Source organism: Labeo rohita, chromosome 20, assembly GCF_022985175.1.
Source record: "Labeo rohita strain BAU-BD-2019 chromosome 20, IGBB_LRoh.1.0, whole genome shotgun sequence".
Taxonomy (NCBI): Eukaryota; Metazoa; Chordata; class Actinopteri; order Cypriniformes; family Cyprinidae; genus Labeo; species Labeo rohita.
In genome coordinates, this window is record NC_066888.1 from 28,043,697 (window position 1) to 28,056,075 (window position 12,379).

Consider the following 12,379-nt stretch of genomic DNA (forward strand, 5'->3'; position numbering starts at 1 on the left):
GTTTTACTGTATTTTGAACAAATAATTGCAGTCTTTCTTTTTTCCAAAAACATTTACAAATCTTACAGACCCCAAACTTTTGAATGTTAGCGTATCTCCTATGAAAACAAGACATGATTAAAATATGAACATTAACCTTGAACCTCTGAACTCTTTGGAAAAGATGGTTGTTGATGCCAGAGTATTTCCAGGGCCTCCATTTTCAGTCTTTTGGGCTCAGACACTGTCCCTCCAGCAAGCCTCAAAATATCACAAAAAATAGCCTCAAAAAAAGAGAGTTAATATGTGCATCTGAAGCTAAAAATAAATATTTGATGTTAAGTCAGACACATAACACCAAAATGTGCTTGTAAACATGCTGTTTCATAGACTCTTTCTATTTCAGATTCCAGATGAATATGTATAATTGATAAAGTTGTTAAAGTTGGAACGCTGCTTGTCCTACCAGATTAAGTCTTACTTTGTAAATATATACGCTGCACTGAAAAATGTTAAACAAATTCTTTCCTAATAAACAGTACATCATGGAATATTGTTTTTTCCCCCTGAAATAACAACTCATTGGCATTTAAAATCGTGAGAGATAGAGACAGAGAGAGATCCTGTCTGGTTTATTTAAACTGGATTTTAGCCACAGATAAAATCACCAGATATTGATATTGTTTATGTTCAGCTTAATCGTGTGAAGAAGTTGTTTATACAAACTCTTATTGGCTTACCTCAAAACAGAGCTTACAGAGAAAACAGCTTGAATTTAGCCACTTATTGACTACAATAAGAAAGTATAAAGACTTTAAGCACAAAGGTTATAAATAACAAAGTTGTTAAAAGGAACAAAGTAGCTACTAATCAGCAAGACTGTTTTCAACACTGATGATAATAAGAAATGTTTCTTTAACACAGCAAATATTCATATTAGAATGATTTGTGAAGGATCGTGTGACACTGAAGACTGATAACGACCAGACTAAAAACACAAAGTCACAGGATATTATTTAATTCTTTTGTGTGTGTGTGTGTGTGTACTTGTTCTTGCTACATTGTGGGGACCAAATGTCCCGACAAGGATAGTAAAACCTGAAATTTTTGACACTGTGGGGACCGCAGGCCCCAGTGCAACGTTAAAAAATTATTAAAAATAGTAAATGGTGTTTATCTGAAAGTGTAACGATGCAAACATGTTTTCTGTAAGGGGTAGGTTTAGGGTTAGGGTTGGGTTAGGGGATAGACAATATTGTTTTGTCAGTATAAAATCTATAGAAGTCTATGGAAGGTCCCCACAATTCACAAAAACAAACGTGTGTGTGTGTGTGTGTGTGTATTTAAACCGCCTTCACGAATTAAATGGGACATTGTACATGCCTTTAAACTTCACTTAAAGCAACCGAAAGAAACATCAGAGGATCGGGATCAAGAGAAATACCGTGATGTTCATCGTAAAACGGTTAAGGTCTTCATTTATCTATGATATTAAGTGTAAGATAAAAGGACTGATGGAGTACTTTTACAGTTATTGGTGTACATCTTTCAGTTCCATTTGGACTCTTACAGCAAATGTTTTAAAGTTTTTACCTTGAAATATCAGTTTCGAATTCATTCTGATCATATACTTACCTCGAATAAGATTGTAGAGTGGATTCTGTCTCTTTCCCAAACCTGTTTCTGTGAATATGTTGTGAGTTTGGTGAGCTGGAACTAAAGTTGGAGAAAAGGCCGGATTGCTTTACTGCAACAACGTAATATTTACGACAGTGAATTCCACTCAACTGTGGGCGGCTCCAAAGTTGCGAAAATACACAAAACTACATACAGTTGATTTAATGGATCGTTCCTGTTTGAGTTCAAGGCTTAAGATCAAACACAAATATTTTGATTAATTAAAGTTAACAGGATGTCAAACAGTATGAAAGCAAAGAGCTAAAATAAGTCATTGCTCAACGAGGAATGGATTGTTAGCCTTCATAAGGATGTAAAATTTTGACTGAGCGTCAAGGAGTTTTTTTTTTTTTATTATTATTATTATTCTTCTCAAATACCATTATTCATTTGGTTTGTTTTGAAAACTGATCGTCATTACATTTAACTGCAGCCCAAACCGTAAGGCCCCTAGAGAGCTGAAACTTGGTCAGATCTTGGTCAGATCGTAGTCTTGCTCGCTACTCAGATACAAAGTCTCGCCCAAATCGGCCTAAAGGTGGCGCTACAGCGCAAAAAACGAACTTTTTTTACATTTTTGGCCGTAGCTCGTACAATTTTTGTCGTAGACTCAAAAACTTTACATCGTTGCAATCCTTGGGTCAATACGCACAAAAGTGCACAGGCGCGATTTGTGCTCTAGGACGTACCGTTTTTCCGCAAAATGGCGTTATATCTGAAACCTACTTTTGCGAACTAGTCCTAGGTTTTTTGCCCGATTGGAACCAAACCAGTGCAGAAATGTTCTCTGGACAGTGAATACCAATAATTATCAAAAAAATCTCAAATTTTGACTCATCGTTGCGAAAGGGCCCCAAAAAGTTTGTCAGGTGGGGGGCCATTTTTACTAAAATGGCTATAACTCATGAACCAAATGAGGTATCTTCACCAAACTCGGTACACATGTGTATACGCTGAATCTTTGGTCAAATAAAAAAAATTGCACAGCTCTGCCACTTGGTGGCGCTATAAGCCTGAAAAAACATAAAAATGACTATAACTATGCAATCTTTGGTCCGATCGACTTGAAAATTGGTATGCAGTGTCTCTGTCCAATGTGCCATAAGGGTCTATAAGGACATTGGCGTATCTCAAAAAACATGGCCGCCATTGGCCAATGAAGTTTGAGCACCTATTAGACAAGGTTAACGGAGGCCGACCGGAACGAAACTCACTGGGCATGTTCGACTCATGGCCCTGAACGTCTGTAAGAATTTTGAAAGAAATCGGCCACTAGTTGGCGCTAACGAGTTTTATGGCTCTGTAATCACGTGGTGTTTCACACATCCACACAATATGCATATCATTTGATAGATCTCCTCATGATGAACAACTTTGCCTCAAGAACCATTGCTGTCAATCAAATCGTTCATTAAATATTCACAAATATGTGAAAAATCTACTTTTGCGAACTAGTCCTAGGTTTTTCACCCAATCTCGATCAAACCACTGCAGTAATATTCTCTGGACTCTCTAGATCAATAATTATCAAAAAAATGTGGAATTTTGTCCTTTGGTTAGCTATAACGGCATCATTTACAAAAGGGGCGTGGCCACATATACCTAAAAGCCTATAAAACCTAAACGAAAACTCGAAACTTTACAAAAATTGATGAGAACATGTGACAGGTGACTCTTAACAAGCATGCAAAGTTTCATGGAGATCGGAGCATAGGTGGCGCAAAAACAGTTAAAAAGGCTTTAAAAACAAGATTTCTATGGTAAATGGCCTCAAATTGTTAAAAAATGCTCATCTATTCACACAAACACTAGATCTTACACTTACATCTGTATGATATATCGTCTCATTCTGAACAAATGTGCATACCACCTCAGAGGCCTTAAATGCTCGAACCCCGGTAATTGCTGCTTGCAGCTATATTTTATAATTAATTTTGTAAAATGCTGTCAAAACATGAATGTGAATGTACCACTGATCTATATATAATGACTCTATTATAGATCAGTGGAATGTACATTTCAAGCATTACTGGTGAAGAAAATCATTAAAATATAGTGCATGTTTCATCAAAACACTGCAAGGAAACTAGTTGTCAGACTTTCAAAATCCCTTATCACTGAATTAAGATTATAATAAGTAAGGGATAATATACATCTTTATTTTGCAATAACAACTGGCTGGATGTACATTATCCAATTTATTAAACAGCTGCTTGCCACAAAAATAAATAATTAGACACGAAACACTGATCTGAGTTGAAATATTTGAACGCAAAGCTTCCATGAAGAAAGCAGTTGCTTTTAGGGATATAGTGCATTTTAGAAAGAAGTGTTAGTTAATTTAGCAATTAAAACAAAAAAATGAAACTGTACACATAATACTGAATTGAGATTTAATATTTTATTAGCTAACCAAATGCAAAGCTTCCACTAAGAAAAATGATCAAGTGTATAGCGCCGACTTTCCCGGATGAGTTTGTGTTATTAGCTTTTACCAGTTGTTATCTGGGAATAACATACCTTGGAATGTCATGACTGACCAATCAGAATCAAGCATTTCACAGAGCCGTGTAATAATTTAATTTAAAGCACAACCACCATAAAAATTCAGACTTAACACCTCTTATTTATTTGTTTTTAGATCATTTTAGATCATTCTGAGGTTAAATTCAGATAGCTATTATACTAGTTTTGAAATCAAATGTTTGCATAGTTATGACGGGAAACACTGGCATCTAACAATGCCTTGGAAAAAAACTATTAATCATAAAAACTAAAGTATATGCATAAACCCAAATAGGAAATAAAACAGTTATTGAATAAGCATGTGTCTGTTCTGTGTCTTAAACTCCCGAAACATTGGTGTCTCATTTTAGAGCAGTGAATGGAGTTTATAAAAGAAGTCAATTAAATCTGTATGTGTGTGTGTGAAAAAAAACAGATGTAACCCCTTTTGTAATCATTAACATTTTTCAAAAGTAACTGTAATTTAACTACATATTTTTTCTCAGTAACTGTAACTAATTACAATTACATTTATTTTGTAATTAAATTACGTAATTCCGTTACATGTAACTAGTTACTCCCCAACACTGTTGTTTTCTTATCATTTTCATTATTTTTCATTCTTTTAATTGTTTCTTAAATTAAAGAGAAAATTGGGTCACCATAGATCTGACCTAATGCGGGATTTCTGACACGTTCTCAAGTCTAGAAAGTACTTCACATCCAAAACCGAGCATTGGCGTACAATAATTTTGCATTACATTCAAAATAAAATCTAAATTGAAGATCTAAAGCTTAACAAAGAAAGAGGTGTGCAAACTCTGGTTTTGTTTGGGTGTCAGTCTTGTGTGACCAGTTTGTGTTTACATGTCAAAGCAGAAATATGAAATATGAGCTATAACGGTCTGACCAGTGAGTTCTCTCTTACTGCAAAAATCCTGAATGTTTCAGACTAGAGTGTTTGATAAACATGCTGGCTCACTGCTGGCACTGCATTCAATGTTTGTTTGGCATCAGAGAAAATGGAGTCATATGTCAAAAACTACTGATGTCATCGGGTAATGTAATGTACTCTGAATAGTGCTCAAAATTTCTGAGCTGCAGCAAGCCTTCAGTCACGTCTGCAATTTCAGTCACAGCTGGTAAGAGGAATTATGATGATAAACCATGGCTAATAAGACATTTTTTTATTTTATAGTGACCTGGATCTGTCCGTGCAATGCCAAGACAGAGTTTCACACCACTAATTCTCACCTTCCTCACGTCGTAAGATGTTTTGATTGCACTCTTTTTAATATTAGCCTCTGGGCTGCAACACATCACACTGCATTGCTTCTCAACACATCCTTTGCTTAAATATGTCCCTTGTTCATTCAAGGCCCAAGGCTCAACTCGCCTTTAACGTTTCAGGCAGGAAAGTGTTTTGTAGTTTTCATAGATCTAATACATTTTACGGTAAACAACTGAATAAATCTGATAAATAATATAAATACTCAAAATTATGACTTATGTTAATTTAAATATGATTTAAATCACACAAACACACATTCTCTTACATATGGGTCCAACTCAAAAAAAGGTCCCTAGATCTTTTTCTCGTCTTTGTGAAATGAAGAAAAATATGAAATGTAATGGATGAATGAATATTTACTGAACCCACTATTTTGTCAAGGAATTACTATTTTCACCAGCAATTTGGAGCCAAATTACAGATGGGGAAAATGATGGTCATCATTATTTTATTTTTACAGAAACTGGTAGGTCTGTTAGTGAATGCTATCTTTATGTTTGTGGCCTGATATGGTTCATTTCCAGAGATATGGGGATTTCAATGAGCCTCCAAGAGTAAATTGTTAAATTGTACACATTTTCAATGGTCAAAAACCAAATGAGGGTCACAACTAATTATATTGAAACTAGAAATGTATCTTGTTTCCATAACAATTCCATAGAACATAACCTATCTGAGTGCCAAAGTTTGTGTGACTGTAACTCAGGAAGGACTAAAGATACCTCAGTATCCTTTTAGATTCTGGTTTTTAACAAATTGAGATTCCCAGAGACATGGGGATTTCAATGCAGCACCATGTGCAAACTGTTGAAATTTACGCATTTTCAATTGTTAAAAAAAAAACAAATGTAATAACTTTGCATGCAGTCAATGCTTATTGTATTTTATATATACATACATTGTACCACATTAACATAAGAGAAAGAAAAGCTATAGGGGAGAGTGGGGTAAGCTGGCTCAACCAGCCAGTGGGTAAGTTGACCCACCCCCTGTATCTTACCAATAATACACTTTTACTGTCATGTGACCATGTTTTTTGGAGTCACATATCATTTCTGCCAGACTGTGAAAAGGAGAAACACACGGGAGAAGTGGAAGGCACCCATTTACACTAAAAACTGTTTTTGGCTTGTCCAAGTAAAATTTTATCGTAACAGTAATAGTTGTTACATCGAAAAACAAATTTATCCTAAGTCTAAAAATATTTTTGTTGGATACAGGTGATTTATCATCATATAAAATCATGCAAATCATTTAGCTAAATATTAGTCTGAATTAGTCTGAATTGGTAAGCTAGCTAGTTTTTTTCCAAAATGCCAGTTATGGGGCAAAGTGAGCCAAATGCTGTGGGGTAAGTCGAGCCAGCACTTTAACTTACCCCACCATAAGGCACTGAAGCTAAGTTAAATCTTTGAAGTATACACTGGCATTTTAATGTGATATTACGCAACCGGTTTAGTTGATCATATACATAGATATTATTTGTAGTTTATTTGATAGGGGTAGTGTAAAAGTGCACCAGATCTTTCTCTGAGAACCAGAAGATGCTTTTCATCACATTATAATCAAATATATCTTTCCACATGTAGTCCCTAATGGCCGGTTCAACATTGCAGAAAACCTGTCATGCCACAAGTCTTTTGACTAAAATATTTATTAGTTTCAGTGACATTTATTCCTTCATTCCAATTCAGTTTTTATGTAATTTTACTCAACATTTAATCTGTTTCTGGGAATGTTAAAACTTGTGTTCAATACATTGTTTCAGAAATGCAAACAATTAAAGATAAAAAACGAAACTTCATTTGATAGGTTTTATTTTAATTTAGTCTAATTTAGTAAATTTAGTTTTATTTAAGAAAATAAATATGACTGTGAAATGAAATTTGATTAAGTTAGTTTTAGTTAGTACTATTTCACATGGGTTTGAATCAGATTCAGTCAGATGGTCAGTTTTCACGCAGATGGTGCATCTTACCCCCTGACTCGGGTCAACTTACCCCTAACCTGGGGCAAATTGAGCCACAGGAACAATTTTTATAAGAAGCAATATTTTAAGAACCCTTTGTGATAGATACATTCTAATAATTTAAAATATGTTATCTTGAGAACCACATAAGTATAAAATTACTCATCTTACCCCACTCTCCCCTATATAAAATATACAAGAGAATATAAACCAACAGATACGATTTACCTATTCAAGGTTAGAAATGTTTATCACATGGGTGTAGGGACGCTGGGAACTCAAAAACAGAAATGTTAATAAAGCAACAAGTCATTAAGCATCAACAAATACACAGAAAATATACAAAAAGTTTACAGGGAAATGTCAAGGTTGATACTTCCCACACTGTATGCCAGAAAATCTATTTACTGTAAAACGTACAGCTTACAAAAGACTGGTATAATAAAGGTCAGTATCAAACCAATATTCATTAACCCTGCTTCAAACTGTGTGCTGAAACTTTCTAGATCATCTGCATGAATGGTTAGCTTATTCTGCAGAACTCATTGCTCCATGATCTGTGTATTACCATGACAATCAGAGCTTACGTCTCTGAAGATGACCCTCACTCGCATGTGCTCACCTCAAGCCATCACTCTTCCACAGATAACAGGTTTATCCAACTAAAATGACTCACCATTGAGAAGGTGTGCGAGCGCTCGACTAATGACCGGTATTGACAGCATTTATAATCCCCTCTGAAAGCTTTTCAAAGGCTTGATTCTGAGAACTGAGATTTTCTAGAAGATGAATTTTAAAACTGGGTTGGCTTAAGAACCTTTAGGTTTCACAATGAAAAGTGCCTAAAGAATAACAAGCAATAACTGCAATTATTTATCACTGCTTATATATTTTGGGCTATAGAATGTACAGTATAATCACAATTTGTACCCAAAAATTACTTCAAATTCCAAAATGACTGATTTCTAGGGTGGCTGTTTTTATAAAAAGGAGGATTCAGAGAAGCCAGGATAAAACCTGAAAAATAACACCAAAACCTTCGATTAAAGGGTGACACTGGGTGCCTTAAACAGATTTCCAGGGGCATTTTTTACCTTTATAAGGGTAGTTTTTTTTTTCTTTTTTAAACATTTGCACACTTTTATTTAAATCCTTATTGAATAAATGCAATTAGAATATTAAGACACTAACTGACATGGCATCTAGATGCATTTACGCAGACGGTTTAAAGCAGCTCAGAGATTAATATGCTATAAATTCTGAATAGATTACTGAGTCATTGACTCAGTTTGTTCAAAAACACAATCATACAGGAATGCAATACCACTGATCAGAAACTATCGATATTGAACATTTAAATATAGTCTTTTAAATTCACTTTTTAATTAATTATATACTATTGGGTAAAGCATAAAATGATTGGCTTAAAAGGAGGACAAACAATTGTCTGGCTTAAGCCTGTGCTTGACTTTCCAACCTAAAACTGCACAGATGGCCGACCTACTAATGCCTGAACCCGAGTTTGATACACACACAAATTTGTATTGTAACGCTACTTTCAAGCAGTTTCTATTGTATAAAGTAATTTAAATAAACATTACAGAAATAAACTGCATGCATCACAAGCACTATGTTGTGAGTCTGGGTAATCGTATGTGGTGTTTGTACACAAATATGATACTTAGGAATGTGATGCTTTCTAAATGTTGCTTTCTTTAAACAGAAAGAAATCCAGACATGAATACTGGCTGTCTTTTCCTCATTAAAATGTCTAAGCCACTAATTAAAAAGTCATGGTGTTTATCTATTTTACTTTGGGTTACATTTAGTTTAAAAAAAAAAAAAAAAAAAAATTTACCACTGGATTTTCAAGGCTGCATCACTGTTATAATCAAGAATGCATGTATTTACTTTTACTTTCCTGAGGAGTCATCCAAAAAAGATAGAATGAAATCTGGATGTATTTACCTCAGCATTCCTCTGAGAATCTCAAATTTCATACACCTGAAAAACTATGCGCAAGCTACTTTAAGTGCAAAGGACGGTCACACCAAATATTGATTAAATTTAGTTACTAGAAGTTAATTAATAAATAAAGTCTATTTATGGCATTAATTTTGACAGTATCCTCATTTTACAGCATTTTTACACAAGTGCCTAAACTTTTAACAGTACTGTGGCTTTGCAGGTAGGTTTCTTGAGGCATATTGGAGATGTTGCCACATTCTCGATTTAGTTTGTCTGAGTTTGTTCTGTTTCTTCATGTCATTCCAGACAGACTGGATGATGATGACATCAGATCTAATGTGTGAAGCACTGGCTGTTGTCAGACTCAAAAATGTCACTATTACAATTAAAGACAAAATGAATGTTTCGAAATGTAAACTGAGACTTCCTACTGACACACTACAGCAAAAGATAGAACTAACTGACTTAAAACCATTTTGTGGTGAAAATACTACACTCTAAAAAATGCTGGGTTATTTTTTTTAACCCACATCCTGGATTCAGCCTGTTGGGTCATTTTATTGTTTTTGTTTTTTTATTATTTTTAACCAGGTTCTGGGTTATTTTTTTTAACCCAAATGCTGGGTTCTACATATTGGGGCATTTTATTGGGTTATTTCTAATAGTTTTTACCCAGGTGCTGGGTAGTTTTTCTGCAACTAAGTTGCTGGGTCATTTTTAACGCTGGGTTATTTTATTTTATTTTTTTTACCCAACTGCTGAGTTAAGCCTGTCTCTGACGAAACAACCCAGCTGCCGAGTCACAGTCAGAGCGTGGGCTGGTTGAGTCCTCTACAGGAGAGAGCGGTTCTCAGTGCCACTGATTTGGTGCACTTCTTCAGCGGAATAAAAGTTTGTACACATTTTATTTTAGAAGTCTTTACTTTGCTGTAAATTGTATTATTTTACGCAACGCAACATAAGGTCGAGATGTCAGTCAGCTGCATCAGCAGTGGTTGTTTTGCAGGATGTTTTGCAGGAGTTTAATTTGATATTAAAATACGTTCTCTAATGTCAGTAACGTTACTGTTTGTTTGTTTATCGGCAGATTTTGGAGTCACGGCATTTTTCAGCTACGAGTGAAACGTGAGGCCATGGTCTGAAGTTCGCAGATACTCCGGGGAACAGCAGCCATTCACCACCATTCACTAACGATATTTCAGTAAAAAACGATTACAGATAACAGTTGAATACATTAAAATTAAAATGCTACTACATTTTTATGTCTAAAATGCTTGTTAAATGAGTTTAATTGCATAACTTTTATTGTAAACTGCTGTATTGTCTATGCTTTTTTGTCCATGTGTTCATGCTTAATAATAAATGTTCATCTTTTGATACAATATAATCATTTTTAAACAATAGTTGACTTAAATAAAATAACCCAGCACGTTTGGTAAAACATTTAACCCAACCAGCTGGGTCAAAATAACCTAACATGTGTTCTGTCCAATATTTACCCATCGCTGGGTTGCCAAATAACCCAAGTTGGATTGATTTAAACCAACATTTTTTAGTGTAGTGGCCTAAAACTTTTGCACAGTACAGTATATTCATAATTTACTGAAAGCTGTATAAATTACACGAAATGCTGAATTTGTGCAACATTTAAAAAATTGTATGCAATTTTTTACAAGATGTTTTCATTTTCTAAAAATACAAATTCTAAAAAAATAAATAGGTCTAAAAATAAGATTAAAATCTTAGCCTAAACTTAAGGTTTATATACAAACAAACACATTTGCTGAATGTTTTTCTAATGTCTGTCAATGAACACTTTATCAACATATTACATGTTCTCACACTAAACAGATGAAAATATTTGAAAATATTTTATAACTGCGGCATAAACCTGTCAACAAACATAAACAGGCCCACAGCAGGAGTGACTATCCTGGCGGCTTCTGCTCACAGCCCATGAGACATGTGAACAAAACGTCAGACTGAATCACATTTCCTGTCATACTCGGTTTGTTGTTGTTTGGAAAAATCAAGTTAGAGGCATGGTTTTTTTTTGACGGGATGCAGTCAGAGCAGACAAAGCTACATGGGGGCTAAACACACTGGCAGGTGGTCATTAGCACGAGGATCATGTGAAGTGACCGCTGAGACTTTCTTCTGTTTAGGATGATGGACACCAAAGTGTGAACTTTACTTCAAAAAAAGAAATTACAAGCATAAAGTGAATTTACCCAAAAATGAAAATTTGCGATTTACTCACCTTCAGGCCATCCAGGATGTAGATGAGTTTGTTTCTTCATCATATTTGAAGAAATTTAGCATTATGTCACTTGACTCCAGTCCATCAATTAACATCTTGTGAGTAATGTGAATTATTTATGGATTATTGTGATGTTTTTACCAACTGTTTGGACTCTAAATCTGACGGCACCCATTCACCACAGAGGATGCACTGGTGACTGAGCAAGTGATGCAATGCTAAATTTCTCCAAATCCTTGTTCCAATGATGAAACAAACTACTTTACATCTTGTATGGTCTGTGAGTTAGTAAACCTTCAGCAGATTTTCATTTTGGGGTGAAACTGAGATTCCTTCATATGAGCACTGCTATACTTACAAAACATTAACATAATGAAATCAGCCAAAATGCAGTCACAGGAAGCAGATGTGGCCATTCACTTTCACATCACCAGGGGTTTATGGTTTCATATGGACTTGTGCCAGAGTTGACATATAATCATAAAGATCTCAACCTCCACACGCTCATTTCTACTGAAAGCTGAAACAGATGTTGCTCAATAAGATAGAAATCACACACAGTAAGTTGCACAATAAATCCATAATTCCACATCAAGCACAGAAAGCTTCTACTACTGTATTTACTTTATAAAGTATATGATCCAAGTTAAGATGCCTATAGTGTTTTCTATTGTTGAATTAAACAATAAAACAGCTTCACTTTGATGAGAAAAGATTGTGTTGAAATAGC